The sequence below is a fragment of the Pteropus medius genome, unplaced genomic scaffold (genome assembly GCF_902729225.1).
Source record: "Pteropus medius unplaced genomic scaffold, Ma_sr-lr_union100, whole genome shotgun sequence".
NCBI classification, from domain to species: Eukaryota; Metazoa; Chordata; class Mammalia; order Chiroptera; family Pteropodidae; genus Pteropus; species Pteropus medius.
Window position 1 is genome coordinate 10,366,447 of NW_024355205.1, and position 12,324 is coordinate 10,378,770.

Sequence of the window (12,324 nt, forward strand, 5' to 3'; positions counted from 1 at the left end):
TAGTGTAGCAACTCTAATGTATTAGAATGAAACTTAAAAGTGCTTATAAAATGGGAGCATGATCTAAGCAGAATACCATGGAGGGTTAATGGGGTTTGCAGTCATCTATAGTAAAAGCTAAGATCCTACCAAGGAGAAGGTTTAGCAGTGGTACATGGACGATCACAGAGCCTGTGATCCACATATTCAGAGCACAACTGCCTCAGAATAGGTAATTTGCTTCTTTAGTCTCAGACAGAGTTAGCCAATGGACTGTTTTATTCAGAAGGTTTAAAAATACTGTTAAAGCACATAGCTGGAGTATTCATGGAAGTTTTGTTGTTGTTGTTTTACCACATACTCATAATTTCATCCAATAACATTTTTGAAAACATAACCAATAAAATTAAGAGTTTTTATTCCCTCTCTCTCACTCAGTATGCTACTTTTATCTGCTTTGAGTTTGGAGCAACGAGGCACTGTAAAACTAAGGGAGTAGAAAATGTATTTATTGACCACTACTACTATAAGCTGATTTCCGTGCTTCTTGGGCTGGCTAGTATTTAAAAGCTAAACTTTATTTCTCATGTGTGCTGTTACCTGTTTTTTGAAAACACCCTATCACTGGTCATTTCTCACTTGTAGTTTTGTTTTTGAATGTGGAAAGACAATTTCTCCACTAGATCACTTACAATTGCTTCCTCTAGCATCCAGTGTCTCTTTACTGAATGCATCTCGAAACTCCTGGCAGCTCTGTCTTGAGTTCTTCAGTACTCCTTATGTGATCCACAGGAAAAACAGTATTTCCTTCTTTCCCTTTTCTCTTGCTATCCCATCTTCCCCACCACTAAAACAAAGAAACAAACAAACAAAACTTTGAAAACATTGGCAGTCTCCAATTCAACAACCTCTCTTTATCATTAGTCATTGGCCAGACACAATTCCCAATCCTTTAGATTTCACAAACATAAATCTGAAGCTCCAAGATATAAATCAGTTTCTCTGAGTGCTGCATTACAGTATCTTTCCAAGGCTTGAGCCAAAAGTAAAAGCACACCTTATCATAGGGAAAAAAGGCAAGGAGAGTCAGAGAATACCAAAGCTTTCCCTAAAAATCTAAGTTACACACAGACTACATATTAGGTCATGATGAAGAAGGACCCGGTTGGGACTACTATCGTAGAGGCCTTACAGTGCCCCTGGCTTCGTTGTCCTATAGCTTAACAATAGATTGTCCCCAGCAGCTTGACCCAGAGTTTGGAATGTCCTCTGCCATAGAGAGTTGCCCTAAAATTTACAATTAATGCCCTTATGCTCACCGATCACAATCCTTCAGGTCTAGCATTCTTTCCAGACTACGCTCACCTTCGTTCCTGGGTTGCTAACGCCACGGGGGACCATCTTGCCAGAGGAACGGCTTCATGAAGTATAACAAACACTCCACACACACAACTTGTCATGTAGCTCCTGGAATAATGCCCAGATTTTCCCTTAAATACCGTAAGCCAGACTGAGAAGGGAAGAAAGGTGCTCTGAAAATAAATGCTAGTTCTAAATATCCTAACTCCTGTGTTAGTCTCTTGGCTGAGAAGCACAGGCAGCACGAGCTGTAAATTCAGTTGCCCTCCGGTTACAATAATGTTATATTAGATAATAATATTATAAAGTAATAATAATGTATCAATTGAAATAAAAAGTTAAAAATAAACTGAAAAGAATTGGCTACAAGAAAATATAAGAACAATGTAATATCAAATAATAAGTAATTAAATGACAATTTCATGTTAAATTTACTATTCATTACAATTTTTCAACCACCTAAAAAAAATGTACTTAGAACCCAGAAATATTTGCCATATATGTTCTTGGGCTTCAACTAAAACTATTTCAATTTCAATAAAATGTACAAAGATGCAACTATTTGGTGTATTTAAACAATATTTATTTTCCTACATTTTTATAACATTTAAGTATATGAGAATTGATAAAGTAACTCTGGTTCTTCTGAATAAAGAAACAGCCATAGAAAATAAATATTGCTTAAATCCTTGTTTTTGTTTTTGTTTTTTGAAATAGCACGTATATTTTAAAGTTAGTATCAATTAGGAAAATTTCATTCAAACATTTTTTAAACAGTATTGCTGAGTTTAATTCTTTTTAAATATTCAGGCAATATTTTTGTTCACTCTACTTCTGATTGAATAATTTCTGTTAATCTTTTGAAGTTAACTCTTTTCTTGACATTTCCATCCTGCTTTAGAGCTCATACAGTGTGTTTCTTATTTTTGATATTGTAATTTTCTGTTCTAAAATATCCATTTTGTTGTTTTTATATTTTCCAATTATCTGCTATAATTTTCAGTCTTTACATTATTGTGACCAAATATTCCTTTCATGTTTGAGCACAGTTATAATACAGTCTTTAAAATTCTTGTCTGCTAAGTTTAACATCTGTGTTATTTTCGAGTTGGTCTCTATTGAATGTGTTTTCTCTTAAGAATAGGGCATATTTTCATAGCATTTCATAATGCTGAAGAAATTTTTTTATTGCACCAATGTTACCAACAGAGACTCTGGATTCTATTTATTATATTCCTATTAAGCATGTTAATGTGTTTTTTTTCTGTCTTTGTTTTAGCAAGCAATTTGTATAATTGGATTCAAACTGCAAACCTTGTCTTTTGGGCAGCAGCTCAAATTGTGGTTCAGTTTTTGTGTCCTTAGCTAGGCTGCTTTGAATTGTCCAGATATGTTTATTCTGTTTGTCATCCGGAGACTTGAGCAGAATTTCTACTGAGAACTTGAAGTTTCCTCTTTCTGATTCTCTTGCCTCTTGGATTCTTCCCTCAATATATACTTTTTTAAAAATCAGTTTTAGCTACTCTAGGCAGTGTCAGTTGTGACTTTCCCTCAAAATGGATTACTCACCCTATGTTATTGTATTCTTCCAATGGTTTGATTTCTAATAGAATACACCTCTTTCTATTTACTTTCTGGGGCCTTCAAATGACTTTTTTTTTTTTTTAAATCAGAGTTTATAATTATTATCTGAGGTTCAAAATGTAGACACTTATGTGGTGGACATACTAGAAGCTATGTTCACAGTATATTTTTATAAAATATAATTATTTTAGAGGATTTATTATTCCTATGCCTACACGATGATTATGAAGGTAATACTCTGATAATAAAATCAAGTATACTCCACTGATTTTGGAAACGTTCACTTCCTGATATATTCTAGCATTATTGAGATAGTGATTCTGGTTTCTGAAACTTTGTTCATATAATAATAATAAATTTTAAGTACTCTAAGTCCTTTAGGACAAATCGTATCACTTACAACACTGCCAAATTAGTCCCCTTTTCAATACTATGAATATACATATTCCACAATAGTGTTATACAGTACTATATTAACAAAAAGAGATAAGTAAATTTAGGTGTTTTCTTCATATGTTAATATCTTTGTACTTTGAGCTTTAATACCCTTTAGTAAGCAGCCCTAACCAATGAATCCTAACATTGATAGATTGTCCAAGTACTGCTCAAATACTTTTAGAAGCCATGAATCAAAGCTGAAGACGAAATCTTGGTTATGAGAATTTAGGATAGTAAATAAGTAGAAATTGACATATTGTTATCTAAGTCTTTCTAAAACTTAGAGATATCTTAAAGATATTGTACAGTCAAGGGGAATGCAGATGTCTATGAGGAAAGTGTTAACCTTGTTAAACAGCACAAAACACCCTATGAATAAAGCAAAGGCCACCTCTGAAGATAATGTAAAGGAAGGGGATTATAAACCCCAACCATAAAGATGAGTTTGGCCATCAACTTCAAGTTCTTTTAGTGAGGGTTTGGTGAATCCCAATTGGTATCACCTTTTAAACAATCCCAAGACTTAGTAAATAAAAACACTGTCAATATAATAAGATAAAATATAATACGATTGTTAACAGCAAGCAAAAATATAATAGTCACTCCAGTATCGAGGCCTTGAAAAGTGTAATAATCCAATGTTAATCTGGGGACAATAATGGCAAATACTCCATTATAATTAATGTTTTTTCTTTTTTTTTTTGTTTTTTGTTTTTAAACCTACATTTTCTGGAGTGGTTATTTTCACTACCCCTTTAAATAATGGTTTCAGCTTTGATTTGTGACTTAAAAAGACCATCTGAGGAATATTACTATATTTCTTAAAATATATCAATATAAAGTGATTTTGACCAATAATAGAAATAATTTTAAATAAATATGATAGATCAATAACTATTAGGGTTATTTGAAATATAGTAATAAACTAAAACCATGATATAATTATTTTTGAAACCTGGGTTTCTAAAAATTATCTAATCAATGCTCACTTATTGTGAGCATAATTTCACAATGAGCAATACAACATATCTGGGAAAGCTCCTAAAGCATACTGTACCACTCCCAAGGAAGCAAGGTGTTCTGTTAAATTTGAGAGATAGCATGACAGACATTTCAGATTATATTCAGACCAGATATATATGTCAAAATAAATCAAGATTTATTATTCTTTTAAACTGTATGATTCTAAGTAACTTAATGAAGTCCGACATTGGGAACAGCAAGCTTTTTCTCCAGAAATCCTCCTAACATTTCCATTCCCCAAATAATTGCTTTCTTTGCAATTCAAACTAATAGAACTATAACAATTTCTATCACTGAGTAATTAGAAAGGTGACAGGCTTGAAAGAAACTAGTCTTGGATTTTAAAACTAATAGCTCCACTGTAAAATAAATTTAATGTTAGAAATAATTATAAAGGGAGAAGGAGTACACATATATGTCATAGTTTTACAACTTAATTTAATATTTTTATTAATATCTTTAATGACAGTCATTTAATAAGATAAATAAAAGGATTTAAAAATAAATAAAAACACATCTTTAATGTCGTTGTGCCTTGTTTCTTTACCGAGGCAATTGAGAGTGGTATTTTTTTAAATGCTACTCACCTGTAAAACTTTATTCATTCTTTTTAAAATCTTTATTTCTTTAAGGTAGTATTATTCTATAACCAAATCATTCTCTATATAATCAGATCTACACCAAAGTGTCCATTTTATTTGAAACATACACATGCATTCACAGTAAGAGATCAATGCTTAATGATAAAGATGAAATTTTTGCTGACATGATATTTTTGTAGGATGAAAAAATTGAGTCAGGCAGGACTATATGCTAAATTTGATCTTGTAACTAAAATGCATCTGAAAACCTCATGTTAGAATGTCACAGATTTTTTTTTATATAATTATTTGTTCTACTAGAACTTGTTCTCCCTTTTTGTTTAATAACAAATTCTACTCAAATATGGACTCAACTTTCAAATAAAGTTAACATATTCCTTTAGAAAAGTTTATCTTACAGACCTTGAAGAATAAAGAGTCCTTTTTCAAATCTGCTTCCTGAAGTTAAGCCTCCTAATCTTTTTATGACTTTGCATAGATGTCTGGAGTAGAGTCTTTCTTATATGATAATCATGGTTTGAAAAAACCACAATGACAAATTTAAGTCTCCAAGTATGTAGAAAACAAGAGCCTTTCATAATAACAAGGTCTTTTCTACCTCAAAGTATATATAGTTCTGTACTTTTTGGTAAAGTTAGGAACTGTATTAGTCTGTCACAGTTTTTTAGTAGGATTTATATTAATCTTTCCCCCTGCTATACAACTTAAGAGAAAACAGAGTGTAAGAAATAATTTTTGGTAATCTGAGAAGGGATATTGTGCAAGAGATCATCTTATAATTCAAAATGAAAATGCAACCAAACTATCTCATTTGGAAATTTTAAAAAAATTTTGTTGTTTAATCATTAAGGTACATATCACTGAATATGCTTCCACTCATTATTTACTGTGTTAGGAATATTCTGCAGCAAAGAATTAACTTGACCAAAGAAGTTAAGCCTTTGCCTTTGGTTTCTAGAAGGTAATTTCAAAGCCCTTGGAATATTCTCCTGGATAAAAATATCTTTGTTTATCTGGGGGCCTCTGGCCATGTCTGGTAATCTATGTTAACCCAGTGTCATCTGGACCTCTACAAGGGTTAGAGACTAAGGTCAGCCATGTCGGCTGTCAACCACATCTATTTGATCGAGACTCAATAAAAATTCAGTACACCAAGGCACAGATGAGTTTTCCTGCCTGGCAATATCTACACATATTGTCACACATCAGTGCTGGGAGAAATAGGTGCGGTCTGCATTACTCACTGGGAAAGAAAACTGGGAGCCCTGCACTTTGATGTCTCTGGACTCTGCCCTATGGGTGCTTTCCTCTGTTGATTTTAATCTGTGTTTTTTCACTATCATAAGCCCTAACAATGAGTAAAACAGATTCTCTGAGTTCTATTAGGTTTTCTAGCAAATTATTGAACCTAAGTATGATCTTGGAAACCCTAAAACTTGCAATTAGTGTCAGAAGTGAGGATGGTCTTGAAATTCCCAAACTTTGTACCATCAGAGGTCACCTTATCAAATCATAAATTAAATGCATTTGCTGAGAACAATTATTTCCTTACCTCTTTTTTCTTTTTTTTTTTTTTTGCGGCGGCAGGGTTTAGAGGGAAGGAATAAAGCTGGTTAACTTCTATCAATCACTATTTTTTCATCTGTGTAATGTGAATAAAAATATCTATCACATAAAATATCTGTGTCAATTAAGATTTTATAAATATGTAAATGTCCTATCAAATAAGTCTGGCATGTGATACGGACTCAGTAAATGCTAGAATCCAGCTCTCCTTTTTGATTGAAATAATATATACCATAATAATTTATTGAACTTCATAATCGATTCACTTTAATTTGCACAAAAATATTATTTTTCTTTTTCTAGTATGATTTAGTTGTATTCATTTTACCTAAATTATTTTCTAAAATTGAAGTTAAAAATTAATATGTGTATGTGTGTATATACTAAATTTTATAGAAATACAGCTAAAACAGTTTGGTTGTTATGATATTCTATGTCCATGACTTTGTGGTGAGTCTGTGTATCTACATAACAACATTCTGTTAGTTTTCCTTTTGAAAGGCTTTGAAGTTATATAAAGAAAAAATATATATGACTTTATGCAGTGCTGAAACCTGCCATGATTGTGCTGGGAGTTATTTACAGAAGATCTATTTCTTCTGTTGGGAATACACAGCACAAGTTTTTCTTATTGTTCTGGACATCTCACACACTAAACCATTCGTTTTCTCTAAGGACAGAAGAAAATAGCACAATTTGTTCTCAAAGACTACTAGCTGCTTCTGAAATGTGAGGAAGCTCATGGTAAATGGGCAGAATGTTAGACATAAATAAGAAAAATGGGGCAGCAGAAGTAAATCTTTTATGATGCCTTCTCTCATTCATTTATATGGAAGCAGTCTTTTGCCACAGCTACAGGTGACAAGAAAAAAACAGAGATTGCTAGTTTGAAATATTCTTTAGAAAATAACTTTAGCATCAAAGTAATTTCATCATTGGCTTCAAAAAGCACTTATATAAACTTTTTTAAAAAGTACAAACTAAAGATTGATTTACAGGAAATTGATTTATTTACTTGCAATTTTGGAAATGTTATTTTATTATTATTGAATTTAATTCCTATGATGTTCTTGTTTTTTTTTGTAATAAATATTATATAAATCAGACATTAGAGATGAAGGGAAAAAGTATTGGAATTTCCGAAAATGTAAAAATAGGTTTCTCCAGCTGAGTATAACCACTTATAAACTGTAGTTTTAAAACTTGATAGACAACAAATAGTTTTATCATTATCTTCCTAGGAAATATTTTCTTCTCACTCAAAATAATTCAAAAAAAGATAAATTGTCTTTCTACCTGCTGAATAATCAAACAACAAGATGAACAACAACCACAACAATATGAGATAGAGGAGTAGAATTAGTATAGGCCCATACTTACTTAAGCTAAAGAGATTGTGGCAAATTATATTTTCCAAACATGGCTACACCCATATATATTTCTTCTATCATGCTCTTATAATGTGAAGACTAATTTCTATCCCATTGAATATGGGTTAGTCCTAGTAAACTTGCTTATATTAAATAGAATACAGCAAAAGTGACACATTTATGACTTCTGAGAATAGGCCATAAAAGACAATACAGCTTCCATATGGTTATCTATCTTTCGTGAGGCTCACCCTTGGACTTTAGCTGCCATGATGTAAAGAAGTCATACTGAGATTTCTGGTGGCAGCTCCACCTGGTTAATAGTTTTAAGTACCAAACACTTGAGTGATTTCAGCCTCCAGTGTCTGAGCATCTGATGCCAAGTGGGACAGAAATAAGTTGTCCCCAATGAGACCAGTTCAAACTACAAATTCTTGAGCAAAATAAATGCTATCATTGTTTTAAGCCAGTAAATTTTGGATTTTTAAAAAAAAAAAAAAATCCAGCAATAGATAACAGGAACACTAAATTTGAGGCAAAAAGTTTTGAGACAAGCTAGTCTTATATGTTGCTCAAATAGTAAAGACAATATAGCCAAGGTGGAATTACTGAAGATTATGATGGTCTCTGCTCACCTTTAGTTGCAACTTTTGTGCATATTTGGGCATAACCAATATTACGTCTACAAAGCCCCAGGTAAGCAAACGACATATACACAAGTAACTGAAGATAAAATAGTCATAGATTAATAATTATTAGGTAACTAGTATTTTAAAATAAATATAGCATAATCCTAATATCTATAAATACCTAAAATGGTATAACAAAGTTTTATTCTTTTTTGTTGACTTGAAGATTACTTTATTTTAATAATTTGCTTGAATGAAGTAACACATTTAACTGCTTTGTGTTCTTGAGAATGTGGAAGATACTGTTTTTATTTTTCAACATTATCATGGTATTGTTCTAGAGTGCAGACCAGACCTGCTGCAGAAATAATTTTGAACATTTTAATATTTCATCTAGTTTACACAAATCAAGTGAACTCTAAAAGTATGATATATATATAATATTATATGACAACTTTTTTTCAAGTGTTTTTTTAATATTTATACTCAAATAAAAAGAATTATGTATTTTATTGAAGAAGGTAAACTTAATTGTGCCTTTATATGATTATGATGAATCCCTTACATAAAATTGAGAGACATATCTGTAAATAGTGAAAAAAGCATGCCCTAAATAAATAGAGATAAATCTTTTCCCCTTACCCATTTGTCCACAGGCTATCATCTTTCTTGTCACCACTTTTTGGTTCATTTCCTCTTTTTGTGATCTTAATAGAATACAGTTGAACAGCAGGGACTTTTACCAATCTTATTCTAATGAGGAATGAAGAGAGAGAATCTGTCTGGTACCTTGAACATGCATATTAAATATTGTACAAAGTTAATATTTCTCAGGCAGGGAGCCTCAAAAGGGCCCAGGCCAACTTAGGGCAGAGAACCAACAAAAAACTTACTTCGCTGCTCAGTATACAGCATGTTGTCAGCAATGAGATGGGGATGCTTATGGGTCAAGGTATAAAATCTAAAGGAGTGTCATTTTCTCCTTTCCAATTTAAGAAGTCTTATTTTGTAAACCATTCTGCTTATAAATAAAATTTTTAATTACTTATATTACATTTCAAGCATAATAAACAAATACAGAAGATTTTTGCTTCTACAGTTTTTTAAGTTCCCTTGCCAAAAATCCTAACACACTAATAATATCGCTAGCCTCAAATTTTGATAAGACATCTCAATGAACTCAAAATAATTTATTTTCCCCTTAAATATCTTCAGCTATGCCTGAAAAATAAATGAAAATTATTATTGTTACTCTTATTTCAAAGATGGAAAAGGAAATAAAGAATTAAAATGAATTCCTGGAGGGCACATTATGATATAGCAGTAAAACATAGAGATTTGTTAAGAAAGTGTGTATTAATGGCTTATTAAGAATAAATTGCTCATTTTCAATCCTAACTCCTATACTTTCTCTTTCTCTTTTCCTCCCTTCCATCCATGGATTTTAAATAAACACCTGCTATGTGTCAACATTTAGACTCTGGGAATATCAAAATTGTTTATCTATGATCTACACTTGTATTTTAGAAAAAAGAAATTAATCACACAGTAAATTAAGTGTTATATTAACAGGTATGAATGAACCACTGTGGAAGCATGTAGGAAGGACTAACTCTACAAGGGCCTGGAAGAAGAGTTAAGAAGCAGAGAATCAGGGAAGAGTAGATAGAAGTCATGAATAGAAAGCAAGTTGATTCTCATTACTTGCTGATTCCATATTTGCAAATTCACCTATTTAGTAAAATTTATTCTCCAGATCAATATTCATGATGATTTTGTGTTCATTTAAGTACAGGTACAGAATGATAAAAAAAAAGAAAATTAATACAAGACATTCATATTCTCAGCGAAGGTCAAACAAGGTGATACTTACCTTTTTATTTCAGCTCTCATACTATAAACAAGTTTTTCTTTTCATGGTCTACTTAGAGCCATATTGTCCACATTTTTGTGCTTTTTGGTGATATCACTGTTTAAAATGACCCCCAAGCATAGTGCTGAAATGCTTTCTAGTGTACCTGAATGCAAGAAGGCTTGATGTACTTTTGGGAGAAAATATGTAAGTTAGATAAGCAACACTGAGGCATGAGTTACAGTCCTGTTGGCTCCAAGTATATTAAATAATGTATCTTTAAACAGAAACACACATCAAACAAAGTTATGTATTGATCAGTTGACAACAATGTTTCAGCCAGAGGCTCAACCCTGCATTTCTCCTAGGAGCAGTGGTTCTGTATTCACTAATTTGGTGTTGGCAGAGACATTATAGAACATAAGAATCAGCAGTTTGTGGAATTCCAGACAGTAGATAGAGAAGAAAAGGAAGACATTCCCAGTAAAGAGAATGATTTCTACAAATCCACTAAGTGTGAGAGAGTGATTTGTATTCAGGGAAACACAGAATACCATTTCTGCAGTTATTTTCTGCAGGAGCCCTCCCTTAGTCTTGGTCAGTTGTATCTCTTACATGGACTCCATAATTACTCTGTATTATAGTCAGTTATTTCTTTGTAGCATGCCACATTTTATTTGATATTATGGAGCCAATAAATTAGACAAGGAATCAACATCCCAGGCAAAGACAGCCATTTATGGGGTCAACATAGAGAGATAAATGCTCCATTTTCCATACTAACTAATTGGCCCAATCAAATCTTAGTCTCTTGGGAAAATTGAATATGAGATACTCAGAGAAGGAAGGATAAAAAATAAGTACAAAATAAGAGAATCTGGAAATAGAGAAAAGAAAAATCATAATAAGAAAGTCAAAGAAGTAGGGAATAGGATTCTCATTTCTTAGAGGACAGTAAAATGTCAAATCACCAGAGCTGATATTGGATCACTAGGATTTCTCTTTTATCTACTTGTTTCCGGTTTCCAGAAGGCTCAACTGGTATGTTGAGATAGCTTTGTACATTACACATGTACACACACGAAGACATACACACATATATTTGTTTTTGCTGTTATAAAAAAAACCAAAAACCTTAAATCAATGATCAATTACTTCTCATTCTTAGATATATTGGTTTAGCCAGGATCAACTATAGCTGCTGGCCAACTTCAAATATTTTCCCAGTGCCTCTAATTCCAGAATCCAACCTGAATACTCACTGGCTATCTGGGCCATGATTTTCTCAGATGGATGGAAGGAGCCCAAGAAGTCAAGCTGAAATACAAAGTATGTATAATAATTAGCATTCCTAAAAGCCAATGTTTCAGAATGTTCAATTTGTAGGAAAAATATCTGACTGTATTATATAGTCTCTTAGGAACTAAAAATGTAATTTTAAACATATGAAAAAGCAGCAAACATTATATATAAATCAACTTAATAACTGAATATATATTTATATACAAATACTATTAAAATTTATCATCAAGAATTTTTAAAAGTATAAAAAACTAAGAATTGATCTACCATATGACCCAGCAGTTTCTCTACTGAGCATTTACCCCAAATACTTGAAAACATTTATTGAAAAAGATATATGCACACCAGTGTTCATAGCAGCATTTTCATGATGGTCAGGACATGGAAACAACTGAGGTGTGCTACAATAGATGATTGGATAAAGAAGTTGTGGTACATATATACAATGGAATGTTACTCAGTTATAAGAAAAGATGAAATATTGCCATTTACAACATAGATAGGTCTTGAGATAATAATGTTAAGTGAAGTAAGCCAGACAGAAAAAGTTGAAAACCACATGATATCACCAGAGATTCATGGACATAGTAGGCTAATGGTTAACAGATGGTAAAGGGGGA

At 32.1% G+C, this 12,324-nt stretch overlaps 1 long non-coding RNA gene across 1 annotated transcript; it reads right to left on the bottom strand.

Annotated features, from left to right (window-relative positions):
- Positions 1–228: 228 nt before the first annotated feature.
- Positions 229–11,722, bottom strand: LOC120598685 (uncharacterized). The gene is made up of 4 exons (XR_005651697.1): positions 11,665–11,722; positions 9,193–9,303; positions 1,345–1,489; positions 229–826 (listed from the first exon to the last, which is right to left on the bottom strand). It is a non-coding gene; the product is annotated as an uncharacterized LOC120598685 (long non-coding RNA).
- Between the last annotated feature and the right edge of the window lie 602 nt (positions 11,723–12,324).